Genomic DNA, 14,102 nt, shown 5'->3' with positions numbered 1-14,102 from the left:
GGGGTGGGGAACCTGAAGGTTAAACACAGAGGACCTATGACTCATAACGAAACGCATCCCCTTCTTTAGAATGCCAAATCTGACAGCAATTTTGTTTACCAAAAAAGTAGTCACCTACCGCAAAACTCCAGGCCATACAAGCTACTTTAGTGATATTATGTATTGTTTTTATAACAAAGCCAACAATTTTTCTTTGGCTCCTGCTGTACAGGAATATGTACTTGTTGAAAAGATGACAGAGTAGTAGTTGGAGCAGCTGAAGGCGGGGCTGAAATTTTGACGGAACATATTGAGAGGAGTAAAAATATCGCTCAACTTATTTCATGTAAGAGAACGCAACTTAGAAACGCGGCGCCCATTGATTTATTCAGCTTTGGTATCCTATACTGACTTGCCAATATAATGCTTACCTAACAAGCAAATTGGTACTAGAAAACAAACTTAGGTTATATACTAACAGGTTTTTAAATGAAATTGTCAAATGAAAATAACTGATATAAAAAGCAAACGAGAATACTGCAAGCAGTTCAGAGTAATGCAGCTAGCTAAAGTTACATGACGATGCACTTAGCCCCCGCTATGCCATAATGTTGACGCTGATGAGAAAGCATATTACTATCAAATAACATGATTTTATGACTACAAATTAAGATTAACCATAACTAGAAACGATGTAAAATATATATTACCTCAGTTTATCCAGCTGTGTGGTTTCCAGTCGAGGTAAACTCCAACGAAGTGCAGGTGGCATCTAGCGGTCCATGTTAAAATGTACGACTGAAGTGAAAAGTTTTTTTCACGACTCATCTTCAAGTATCCAAAACATTTCGCGCCATAAACCCCTTAACCAATCATATCAAATTGAAGCTTATGTTGTCAGCATTACGGGGAAGATTTCAGAAATAAAATCAGTCATTGGACAGCTTAGATATTAGATGATTGGTCATCGTTAAAATTTTAACGAAATTAGAACGGTCGGGCTTGTAAGGGTTAATGTATGCCAGAATGAAGGCAGAAAGGCCAAGAGTAGAGAGTAGGCCAAGTAGGCCTTTTGTAGCCTATGTAGACAACACAAACGTTATAGCTCAACTTCTGTATGCTGTTTTTCTGTATTCTTGTTTTAACAAGACTTTGGTTGTATGGTCCATTTCGTAAGAGTAACCTATTCATGGCTTTCATGAATTCCATTATAGGAGTATTAATTAAGCACCATACATTCTAATGAAAGACAAACTATGATAGCATACCGTGATAGTGTTTACTTAGGCTACATAAGAAGCAACAGCGTCGAATGAAAACGTAGGATGGCCTATTTGATACACAAACAAGCGGTTTACAACGTTAACAAATGGGTTAAATAAAAACAGGAGCATATTTGTTAGCTTTAACTCAAATGGTAGAAGCTATAACATACAATATAATAAATCAATGCAGTCTGCATTCATAATTCTAGATGATTGATTTTATACAAAGTGACCTGATGTACTAGAACCAGAGGGTCATTATCTGTACGTTAACGTCTGTAATTACGTTAACTTTCCAGTTAATGCGAGACACGGCAGGTGAAAACATCGTTTTTTCATGCACTGGTCAATTTTAAGATTTTTGGCTAATTTGTTACCATGGCATGTATTTTTTGACACTACAACAACAAAGTCTGATTTACACATTTAGGTGTTTATTTCATTACCTTTTGTCTACTCTACTTTAGGAAAAAATCCTATCTAATGATAGGAATTTGGCCATTACAGAACCATCCTAACTCAAGAATTTCCTAACTTAGGCTAATGCAAAATAACTGCCAAAACTGACTGCAACAGTATTGTTGAGCATAGCCTAAGACAAAATGATGAACATGACTGTTAGGGACATCATAACGGTTTTTTTTTTACAAAATTAGTTAATTAAGTGAAAACTTAAAGATGTAGGCCTATAAGCTATGTGTTTTAATCATTTACAACATTTATAACAAATAAATATTAATCTTTATTACAGAATATTACACTATTATTTATTATTATAATTATGTTTTTTGTTTTTCATCCTATACAGCAAATAAATAAATATTGACACACTCTCTTGCATCCTACATAGGCCTAACCCAAGGCCTATTTCTCTGATATGGTTTGTCCATCTTGAGCAACCAACTGTAAAAGATTCTTTAGAATACCATCTTTGTAATCTGACATTCTAATCATAGATAAAGGCAGTCTCGTACACATTTTAATCATAGAAACGATTATCAATTTAAAAATCTAACTGTTACAGATAACAGTTAAGATAAGATAGGTCTGAGATAAGATAGGACACAGCCATGAGTTTAGGAAGTGCTTCTATAATAGGAATATAGGATTTTTCCTATCTTTGAAACTTAATTTAAGATAGGATAAGGGCAAAGATATTTTTCTGTAATGAGGCCCCTGAAATGATCGCACGTGTGATTCAGAGAAAACGAACGTACGCACAAAAAAACGTATTTACACCACCCTTCCAGATGTGCCCATTATAAATCACAAATGAACGTCAACTTGTGTGCAGCCGGATGGTTTTAGGTCTCCACCTTGTGTTTACACCCCCTCATAAATATCATTAGCATATATTTTAATGAAATCAATGGCCTAAAATATTTAGCTTATGTAAAATTATATATTCCAGCAAAGCTTTGCATCCATGTTCATTGTCCTCTGCTTGCTTTCATTCCTTCTGCTTGCAGTAATGTCAATAATCAACATTTCGTATGTTTGTAAATATATGTATGTTTCGTTTGTTTGTAGAAAAAGTAGCCTAGTAGCCTAGTTCGCCGGTCATTTTTCATTCATTCTGCATATCTTTGCTATAATTTTCTTTCAATAATGTTCAATGGCTTAAACATTGTCCTTTATTGTTTGCTTTAGACTTACATTTATATTTTATCCTACATTATTCTGATCTTGGGCACTGCCGGTCAAAAAAAGCAAACAGGTGCGCGCTCTGCACCTCTTTACACAACTCCGAAGCAACACTAAATATGAAGATGCCCTACCTAAGGATAACTTTCGTCCCTTGGTTGTGTAGGCTATATTATGATATAAAATATGTATAGTTTACAGTCAAATATTACCTTTCTGTTACGAAGCTGGGAGTAGGCGTATGAGCGCAAAATTAGGATGTAGTGGAGGCTAAACGCGAGTAAACGCAGTTTATTCCACCTCTGAAATTTCAGAAATAGAGTTTAGGCCTTAACCACCTCTTATTAGAGTTTATCCACCTCTCAAAAACGTTTATTCACTTTTAACATTCAAAACTGTATGATCAAATTACTATCCTATATTTCCAATACTGCACAATAACCTCCAACATTATCAAACTGTTCGAATGCCTTTTTGAATGCCTAAACGGGCAATTGGACATTTGATGGTCAATATTAGATTGGTGAGAACACTTAATACTAGATCACCTGTAAGAATTTTGTCAACTCAACGTATGTACTCCCAATCATCCGTAAATTGATCTAGAGTGCATTTTACTCCGGACAATTCCTTAGACCATTCTTAGTATATTGATAACCAACTCCGCTATTAGTTTTAACAGCTAATAGCATAGTTGGTTATCAGAAACTTTTTTTCTAGATATTACGATGTACTTATAGGATGTACTACAACTGGAAAGCTTGATTCATGTGCCAGGCTGTGCTTTAATTTATAGGCCAGAATAATGCAGAAATTAGTAGTAGTAGTAGTAGGCCAAGTAAACATAGTCTATGTTATACCTCAAGTTTTGTAGTGTGGCAGACTTTGGGCATACGGTCCTTTTCTTAACAGTATCATATTCATGACTATCATCAGGTTTAAATACATCCTTTCCCACAGGTGTATTTAATCGACCCAGAGCCATAGTATTCGTACCGTCTGGTTAACGTCAACATTAGTTAAAACGCTGCTGAGCACATGCTTAGCTGGGAGCTACGTTAGGTTTGGTTGTGGTTAGCTAACGTTGTCGAAATCTACAGCTAACCAGTCACTTTAAAGTTGACGTTTATTAAATGGGTTTCCTTACATAATGAATACCGATAGGGTAGCAAAGTGCTAACGTTAACCATTTCCCTAACGTTATAACGCTAGTTTGGCTTACCTAACATTTCACACAACATAATGTTTGACGAGATTAATGAGTCAATACCAAAAACCTGTCTGTATTAGAAATGTGCCTCTGAAGGAGAGTTTTACGTGCAAGTAAAATGGGAATCATGGCAGGCTGGTCAGACCATAAAGTTAAGAAGAGTCACAGCTCCAGATTGCAGCGGTTTATCGCTTTCAGCTGCAGGTCACGTCATAATGCAAAAGGTTGCCGCCATGGCGGAATTTATTGCTCGTTTTTTTATCGTAAATATAAAAAGTCTGTTTCAAGACCAGCGGCTTCCATTGCATTAAACGTTGAATTTGATCGGAAAAAGAATAATAAAGAGGATAATAGGGTTAGTGATAATAGTCCATTGCATGAAAATGTACTGTCCTGTTCTGCCTAGGCTTCTTTATATAAAGAATTTCATAGTGCATCGTCACGAAACTAGCTAGCTGTATAATTCTGAACTGCTTGCAATATTCTCGTTTGTTTTTCTAACCTTTTCTAACCTGTAGGTACGTTTGTTTTCTAGTACCAATTTGATTGTTTAGTAAGCATTATACTGTGACTTCTGTGAAATTCTGTCAACATTCTAAATCCCGTTTCCTGCATTTTTTTACAATGATCACTAAAATTATCGTAACTTTTGAAATGTTAATGTTATTCCAATACAGTCTTTTTTGTTAAATAGCCCACAGCTTGCTGAACATGTCTTATAGATATATGTAGAGAAATATGATGACAATTCATTTTTATGTGAATGAAATATACAGGATATACATTTTTGGAGAGGGTTTTTAAATACTGTTCATATTACTGTAATTACCATATGTATTTTACATCATTTCATAGAACTGATCCTTTTCATTACAATGGTATGTATATCCCATTTTTGGTATGTATTATATTCAGGAAATAAGGTTTTTTGTGTGGAGGTCATCCAGCAGCAACAATGGAAGGTTCGGCACGGGCACAAACCTGTAGGTACGTTTGTTTTCTAGTACCAATTTGATTGTTAAGTAAGCATTATATTGGCAAGACAGTATAGCAAACCAAAGCTGAATAAATCAATGGGCGCCGCGTTTCAAGTTGCGTTACGTGAAATGAGTTTAGCAATATTTTTACTCCTCTCAATGTGTAGTTCTAGAAAATAAGATGTGAAATCACATATTCTGTCAGAAATGTAATTAACTTATTGCTTTCCCTCGGGTTGTTACCTGTAGTACATTCTGTAGTGTGAATTATTTTAGCCTGCTAACTTTTAAATGACAAAACATCAGACGTGCTTGTCTCAACATTTTCTAAGATGGCATGACTTGAAATAGATGAAGCACAACTCCTCTCAATATGTAGTTATAGAAAACTGATGTGAAATCAAATATTCTGTCAGAAATGTCATTTTTGCATTTCAGCAGTTTGTTACTAGGAGAAATGTAATTTGTCTTTATCTTGATGCCAGCCAGGCAATCAGATTTCATACTTGGAAATATTTCGAGTATATTCTGAGGATGCTTCAATAGTTTAGGCTACCTCATCTTTTGAGTACATACATACATGCACAAATCTGTAGTTTTGTGATTTTATTTTTCACATTATATATAGGTATTTGTATGATTTTGCTGTTGTTTCAGATGGAGGATGACAAGACCTACCTATACCTCACAAGCCTGAAGAGGTAGCTGACTGCTCATGAGCTTGCGCTCATAATGCTGAAGACAATGAGGGGATGGAGGAAGAATGTATAGATTTTTGTGCCGTGCTTAGGATGGTGCAGACTTCTACACACTGTGTGAAATAGAATTATGTTCTTTTTTACTCATGTTTTTTACTCACATTGTTGTCATGTGATTTTACCAACCTGGGGAACTATTGCACAAAACTAGGATAAGGGAATAAGGCGGGATATCTTTGTTATCCTGGCTCAACTTATACGTGATCCAGTTGCACAAAATCAGGATAGGGGGCAGCAGGAAATGTTATGGTATAAGTTACCATGGCGATTTATTCTGTGGAGCTAGCGTGCTCCAGACTAGGCTAAATTCCAGGATCTATTTAATCTCATCCCTTATCTCAGTCAGCAGTCACCACAAACGGAAACCAATTCCACTGCCCACTACACATTGTTATATGTCACTGTCATTATTTAAACGTTTGTGATCATTAATTAACTCTTACATACTCGCCATTCCTGATCTGTCATGCAACGTGATGTCACGGGAGTGCCTAACCATTTCGCGCGTGGTGGTCGCGGCACTAGCTGCAATATTCCCTTAAACAGATGTGTTGCTGTTTGTTGCTGTTGTGAAAATGCTATCGCTACCTACTTCACACCGTAGAAGAAGCAATGAAGACGCTCTAGTTGCCATGGTGAATTAGTGAATCTGTGATCGGTGACGGGGTCTATTTGAGGGAGCCATGAGCGCGGATAGGTTTCACCTGGCTTGATGAATCTGTGTCTGCTCGTCCTGGCTTGCTTGTTGTGCAACCAATTAAGCCTGTAAACTCTTGTTTTGGATTCACTGAGTAACTTATCCCGGATGCCTTAATTCTGCTTTTGTGAAATAGGCACAAGAAGGAATGCTATCTATCACAACAGCCGGCAGGCATTTCCGTTGACAATTTTGCGTCACCTTCAGCTGCTTCAACCATCAAGTACATATTCCTGTACAACAGGAGCTTGTTATAAAAAAGGTACATAATAAAACTAAAGTAGATTGTATGGCCCTGGAGTGTAACGGTAGGCGAATTTGTTTTATTGATAAACAAATTGCTGTCAGCGGTTGCGTTTAGTAATGAGTCATAGATCTTCTGTGTTCAACCTTTAGCTTCCCCACCCCACCTTTCCCTATCCTACTCTGTAAGTGTGTCTGTGTGGGTGTTTTTGAGTTTGAGTATAAGTTTGTGTGTATGTGTTTATTCTCCACAGGCTTGTTCTAAGTATGTAATCCACTTTCAAATGTTTAGAACACATTGAGTTTTGAGTGATGTTGATTCCTAGATTACACTTATACACTTATACATAAATGCATACTTTTATTTTGTTGGTGAATAAGTGACTTCTGTGAAATTCTGTCAACATTCTAAATCCCGTTTCCTGCATTTTTTTTACAATGATCACTAAAATTATCGTAACTTTTGAAATGTTAATGTTATTCCAATACAGTCTTTTTTGTTAAATAGCCCACAGCTTGCTGAACATGTCTTATAGATATATTTTTCTCTATCTTGTAGAGAAATATGATGAAAATTCATTTTTATGTGAATGAAATATACAGGATATACATTTTTGGAGAGGGTTTTTAAATACTGTTCATATTACTGTAATTACCATATGTATTTTACATCATTTCATAGAACTGATCCTTTTCATTACAATGGTATGTATATCCCATTTTTGGTGTGTATTATATTCAGGAAAAAAGGTTTTTTGTGTGGAGGTCATCCAGCAGCAACAATGGAATGTTCGGCACGGGCACGAAAGGGTTAATTTGTTCTATTGGCTGACAGTACTCTGTTATCCAGTTGATGCCTTGGTGAAATACTGGTCTCTGCCACATACTACCACTGCTTTATTATATAATTATTTCAAGGTTCTTGGGATGTTTTTGCCATGCTATTGTTATGAAATTGCAATGTTTTTATATACTTACTATACTTTTATATAAGGTGGCATAATAACATTGTGATTACCTTGCAATAACTTAGCAAAACCATTCCAACATCCTTGCAATATGTATATAATAACCTATGGAATAACTTACATGCAAATTACATTTTAACATCATGGCTAAAACAACAGAAGGACATTGAAATGCTGTTGGAATATAATTGAAATAAAAAAAACGTTCCAACAACCTTGAAATCAAAATTGAATTTGTGAATGAACTTGCATATAATTACTAATATAATAGCAACCTTGAAATAAGTATGGAATAATGCAAATAACCTTGCAATATCATTTGTGACATTGCAAAGTCATTTTATACTTATTACAAGGTTGTTGGGATTGTTTTGCCTTGTTAATGCAATGAAATTGTGTAGATAACAATGAAGAATGTATAATTTCATTTCAAACATATGAAAGTGAGCAAAACATATGAAAGTGACAAAATGAAACATATATAATGTTGTGTGGTGGAGTGAGTAGTTTGAACTGATAACAATGGAAATTTAATAATGTTATTTCCTGAAATGCCCCCTACACTAAGGTTAATTATAACTGATTTAAGGTCTTGGAATGATTTTGCTGTGGAAATTGCAGGAAATCGAAAGAGACAATTTCTCACGTTGAGCACATAAATGCGTGTGTCGTTTATTTACATAGAAAAAAACACTGAAACTAAAATGGCGCTGTCCAGCAACAAAACCGGCATGGGACTACACGTCATCACACATTCATAATATTTAAAGGGACCACGATCCCTGAACAGTTATACTTACACATGAAGTAACTACAGACAGAACAAAGTGCTGTGTTTAATATAAACGGTGTGTAGAACCACACTTAATAACAAAGGTGAATTATGCCGGTCACATTCCCCCAGAATTCACCATATCAGAAGTACAATCAACAGTCAACGGGGAGGTGGGCGTATTAACCGTTCACAACGGATGTGCTGTACCGGAGGTCGATGAGACCCAACTGCGGCAGGTGTCCCGTCATGACACGGGCATGGCTTGGGAGAGAGTGGAGTAGGGGGTGGGGGCAGAGCTGGAGGCCGTCCGCGTCGTGGGGGCTGGGCCAGGTCAACGGGCCTGGCCACATCCAAGTGAGCCGGTTTGAGGCGGTCAATGGAGAGTCGCTCCGGTTTGCCGCCCATGTCCACCACAAAATGTTTGTCTCCTGCCTCCAAAACACGGTCCTCTGTAGGCATCGTGGAGCATGAAAACATAATCAGCTGTCTGAAGCCCAGTGGGAATGTGCGACTGAGGGAGGCCGTGACGGGAAGTAGGGACAGGTGCGAAAAGCCTCGCATTGTCCAATAGAGTTGACCGCTGGAGAGTAAGCAGACCAAGTAACCGTGGTGCTAGGGACAAAATCCCCTGGGACCCGCAGCGGCTGTAAGTCCTCCTTTGGCGCGGTCCTGACATCACCCACGGGAGTTTGTCGATCCAGTTGCTGTCTTTGAGGCTGGCACACAGGGTAGCCTTCATTGACCTATGAAAACGTTCACAGAGTCCGTTAGCCTGCGAGTGATATGCAGTCGTGTGGTGGAGTTTCACCCCGAGGCTCTCTGCGACAGCATTCCACAGCTCAGACGTGGAAGCGCCTCGGTCCTGCGCGCCTCGGTCACAGGATATATAGGGGGTGCCGAAACGAGCAACCCAGGTTCCGATAAATGCCCGTGTCATCTCAACAGTCGCCACAGAAGTCAGTGGCACAGCTTCAGGCCAGCGGGTGGTCCTGTCAACCATGGTTAACAGGTATGTGAAACCGTGAGAAGATGGCAGAGGGCCGACCAGATCTACATTCACATGGTCAAAACGTCTCTCTGGAACCGGGAACAACTCTAGCTGTGCTTTAGTGTGACGGTGTACTTTGGCCCGTTGGCACTCAACACAGGTGTTAGTCCAGTCCCTAACGTCCTTCTTGAGGCCGTGCCAGACAAACTTTGCTGCAACCAGTCTCTGTGACGCTTTCGAACCTGGGTGGGAGAGACCATAGATGGCTCTCTGACCACCACAAGGTGCTTGGGCTTACCTTTCTCGTGCAAAGGCCGCATAAGCTGAGCAGCTCGAGGGATGAAACGGTGGTAAAAATTCACCATGCCCAGGAACACCTGTAGGGATTTGACAGTGAGCGGGCGTGGGAACTTTGTTACTGCCTCCACCTTTGATGGGGACTGCACTGTCCTTAGTGACTCTGTGTCCCAGGAAGTCAACGGTGGAGAGACCAAACTGGCACTTGGCGGGGTTGACTATTAGCCCGTGTTGTCTAAGTCGCTCAAAAAGTGTTCGGAGGTGCGCCAGGTGTTGAGACTTGGACGTGCTCGCTACGAGGATGTCATCCAGGTACACAAAAAGAAAAGGTAGGTCCCGCAAAACAGAGTCCATGAGGCGTTGAAAAGATTGGGCGGCGTTTTTAAGGCATGCGCAGGAACTCAAAAACACCAAACGGCGTGATCACGGCTGTTTTGGGAATGTCCAGTGGGTGCACCAGTACCTGATGATATCCCTGGACAAGGTCCACCTTGGAAAAAATCACCTTATCTGCCAGGTGAGCTGAAAAATCCTGTATGTTCGGGACTGGGTATCGGTCAGGTGTTGTTGCCTCATTAAGCCGCCCGGTTTGGGGACGAAGTGTAGGGGTGAAGCCAACGGGCTGTCGGATCGACGGACTATACCCAGGCATTCCATGTTTGCAAATTCAGCCTTTGCAACGGCAAGCTTGGTCGGGTTGAGGCGCCAAGCGCGAGCGTAGACGGGTGGATCAGTAGTGGCGAGATGATGCTCCACACCATTCTCAGCGGATGCAGAGAAAGTGGACTGAGTGAGCGCTGGGAACTCGGCAAGTAGACGGTGGAAGTCATCTGAGGCTGATAGCATGCTAGCATGGAGTCAGTTCCGCTTAGCGTGCACGTATAAGAACAAAATGTGACGGCGTCAATCAAACGGCGGTTCTTAACATCTACCAACAGTCCATGTGCACACAGAAAATTGGCTCCGAGTAGGGGAACGGCAACCTTTGCTGTAACAAAGTCCCAGCCAAACCGCTGTCCTCCGAAACACAATTCAACGTACCTCGTTCCATATGTGCGGATGGGGCTACCATTGGCAGCTTCCATAGGGGGGCCGTGGCTGTCAGTCACCATGTCCAAACAGAATGCAGGCAGGACGCTCTTCTGTGCGTCCGGAGATGCTGTCACGGATGAAAAGCAGCCTGCCTACGCGGCCGACGCTCATGGCAACTACTGAGCGCCGGCCCTAGCATTTCCCGAACCGCCGAAACTGCACGGCGAACGACATTTGTTAGCCTTGGGTCCAAACTTGACATGATAAAAACACAAGCCTGAAGACTGTTGGGGGCCAGAAGACTGCTGCCGACGAGAAGTAGTTGCAGCGATGAGTGTCACAGGAGCGATGTGTGCGGGAAAAAGCGCGGCCACACAATGTCCCTGACTTGCCAGGAAGTCAAGTCAAGTCAAGTCAAGTCAGATTTATTTTTAAAGCGCATTTAACATGCACATAGTGCAACCCAAAGCGCTCAGCCACTTCAGCCAGCCTCCGGGTCTGTGCTCACCCAAGAGATCCAGCATACGGACCATGAGCTCAGGTGGTTTGCTGTCACTCAGTCCTTTAAGGGAAAAAAGCCTGCTGGCTCTCTCAGCGTCTGACAGTTCAAAAGTTTTCAACAGGTGGGTTTTGAGTGCTATATACTCTCTGTTGCCGGAGGGTTTTTAAAGGAACCGTATGTAAGAAAAATATTTCAATTAATCATAAAATGGCCCTGATATGTCACTAGACATTAAGAAATCATGTTCATTTCAAATACTTATATCACTGACAACAGTAGTCCAGCCAGGATATTGTCATTTAAAAAGTGAAGTTGCAGCCCTCAACTGTTGTTGATGTTGTGTTTTGTCATGTCATGTTGTGTTTTGAACTGATGCGCCACCCTCCATCTATCTACTAATCACGAAGTCAGTAGAGTTTCACCATCCGCGTGTGCAATCTCGAGTCAGGGGGAGGAGGAAGGGATACACCGCTCTTCAGTATTTTGAAAGTGATTGCAGTACCAGTTTTGTCCACAATCTTACATATGGTTCCTTTAAGGTCCGGGTTCAGGAAAAAAGTGAGATTTTAGACAAATTTCAAAATCTGTCAATTATTGTCCAAATTATTTTAATTTCACATCTAGATATGTGAAATGCATTACATTACATTACATTACATTTGGCTGACGCTTTTTAACCAAAGCGACTAACAACATGGTAAACAGTAAGTTTTAGAACAATTCTCACAATTTTAGGACAGTTAAAAAAAAACACATTAGAGTACAGTAAGAATAAGTGCGTCGGTGAGTGCTGTATTTTAACAGTTACTTGTCAGTTTAAAACGGCTGGTGAGTGCTAGGATCAGTAAGACTTGTTGTAAGTGTTGCTATGAGAGTAGATGTTCTCTAAAGAGCTGGGTCTTCAGGAGTTTTTTGAACGTGGAAAAGGATGTTCCTGCCCTTGTAGGAACTGGCAGTGTGTTCCACCAACGAGGAACAACAGATGAGAAAAGTTTGGATTGGCTTGAGCGTACCGGTGGTAGAGCTAGACGTCGTTCGTCAGAGGAGCGCAGCGGTCTGGAGGTAGTGTAAGTCTGTATGAGGGCATTCAAGTAGGTGGGAGCAGAACCGGAGACTACTTTGTAGGCAAGCGTTAGACACTTGAATTTGATGCGGGCCGCCATAGGTAGCCAGTGTAGCTGGATGAGCAGCGGGGTAACATGTGCCCTTTTGGGTTGGTTGTAGACCAGGCGCGCCGCTGCGTTCTGGATGCATTAATTATGGCAACAAAAATGAAAAAAAATTGGTCTGATTTTTTTCTGACTTTTCAGATTTTTTTTAATTTTCGCCGTCAGGATGAGAGAAAGTTTTTTTTTTGCAAATTTGAAAATCGGTCAGATATTGTCCAAATTATTTTAATTTCACATCTAGATATGTGAAATGCATTAATTATGGCAACAAAAATGAAAAAAAATTGGTCTGATTTTTTTCGGACTTTTCAGATTTTTTTTGATTTTCGCCGTCAGGATGAGAGAAAGTTTTTTTTTTGCAAATTTGAAAATCGGTCAGATATTGTCCAAATTATTTTTTATTTCAGTCGTCCAACCAGGATATTGTCATTTAAAAAGTGAAGTTGCAGCCCTCAACTGTTTTTGATGTTGTGTTTTGTCATGTTATGTTGTGTTTTGAACTGATGAGCCACCCTCCATCTATCTACTAATCACGAAGTCAGTAGTGTTTCACCATCCGCGTGTGCAACCTCGAGTCAGGGGGAGGGGGAGGGGATACACCGCTCTTCAGTATTTTGAAAGTGATTGCAGTACCAGTTTTGGCCACAATCTTACATATGGTTCCTTTAAGGTCCGGGTTCAGGAAAAAAGTGAGATTTTAGACAAATTTCAAAATCTGTCAATTATTGTCCAAATTATTTTAATTTCACATCTAGATATGTGAAATGCATTACATTACATTACATTACATTACATTTGGCTGACGCTTTTTAACCAAAGCGACTAACAACATGGTAAACAGTAAGTTTTAGAACAATTCTCACAATTTTAGGACAGTTTAAAAAAAACACATTAGAGTACAGTAAGAATAAGTGCGTCGGTGAGTGCTGTATTTTAACAGTTACTTGTCAGTTTAAAACGGCTGGTGAGTGCTAGGATCAGTAAGACTTGTTGTAAGTGTTGCTATGAGAGTAGATGTTCTCTAAAGAGCTGGGTCTTCAGGAGTTTTTTGAACGTGGAAAAGGATGTTCCTGCCCTTGTAGGAACTGGCAGTGTGTTCCACCAACGAGGAACAACAGATGAGAAAAGTTTGGATTGGCTTGAGCGTACCGGTGGTAGAGCTAGACGTCGTTCGTCAGAGGAGCGCAGCGGTCTGGAGGTAGTGTAAGTCTGTATGAGGGCATTCAAGTAGGTGGGAGCAGAACCGGAGACTACTTTGTAGGCAAGCGTTAGACACTTGAATTTGATGCGGGCCGCCATAGGTAGCCAGTGTAGCTGGATGAGCAGCGGGGTAACATGTGCCCTTTTGGGTTGGTTGTAGACCAGGCGCGCCGCTGCGTTCTGGATGCATTAATTATGGCAACAAAAATGAAAAAAAATTGGTCTGATTTTTTTCTGACTTTTCAGATTTTTTTTGATTTTCGCCGTCGGGATGAGAGAAAGTTTTTTTTTTGCAAATTTGAAAATCGGTCAGATATTGTCCAAATTATTTTAATTTCACATCTAGATATGTGAAATGCATTAATTATGGCAACAAAAATGAAAAAAAATTGGTCTGA

At 40.0% G+C, this 14,102-nt stretch overlaps 1 long non-coding RNA gene across 1 annotated transcript; it reads left to right on the top strand.

Annotated features, from left to right (window-relative positions):
* The first annotated feature begins 2,663 nt into the window (after positions 1-2,663).
* On the top strand, positions 2,664-12,460 carry LOC121707105. The gene is made up of 3 exons (XR_006031240.1): positions 2,664-2,743; positions 4,892-4,894; positions 12,449-12,460. It is a non-coding gene; the product is annotated as an uncharacterized LOC121707105 (long non-coding RNA).
* Positions 12,461-14,102: the final 1,642 nt, after the last annotated feature.

Source organism: Alosa sapidissima, chromosome 4 (genome assembly GCF_018492685.1).
Source record: "Alosa sapidissima isolate fAloSap1 chromosome 4, fAloSap1.pri, whole genome shotgun sequence".
NCBI lineage: Eukaryota > Metazoa > Chordata > Actinopteri > Clupeiformes > Clupeidae > Alosa > Alosa sapidissima.
The sequence above is the reverse complement of the archived record's forward strand: the minus strand, read 5'-3'. Positions and strand labels throughout refer to the sequence as shown.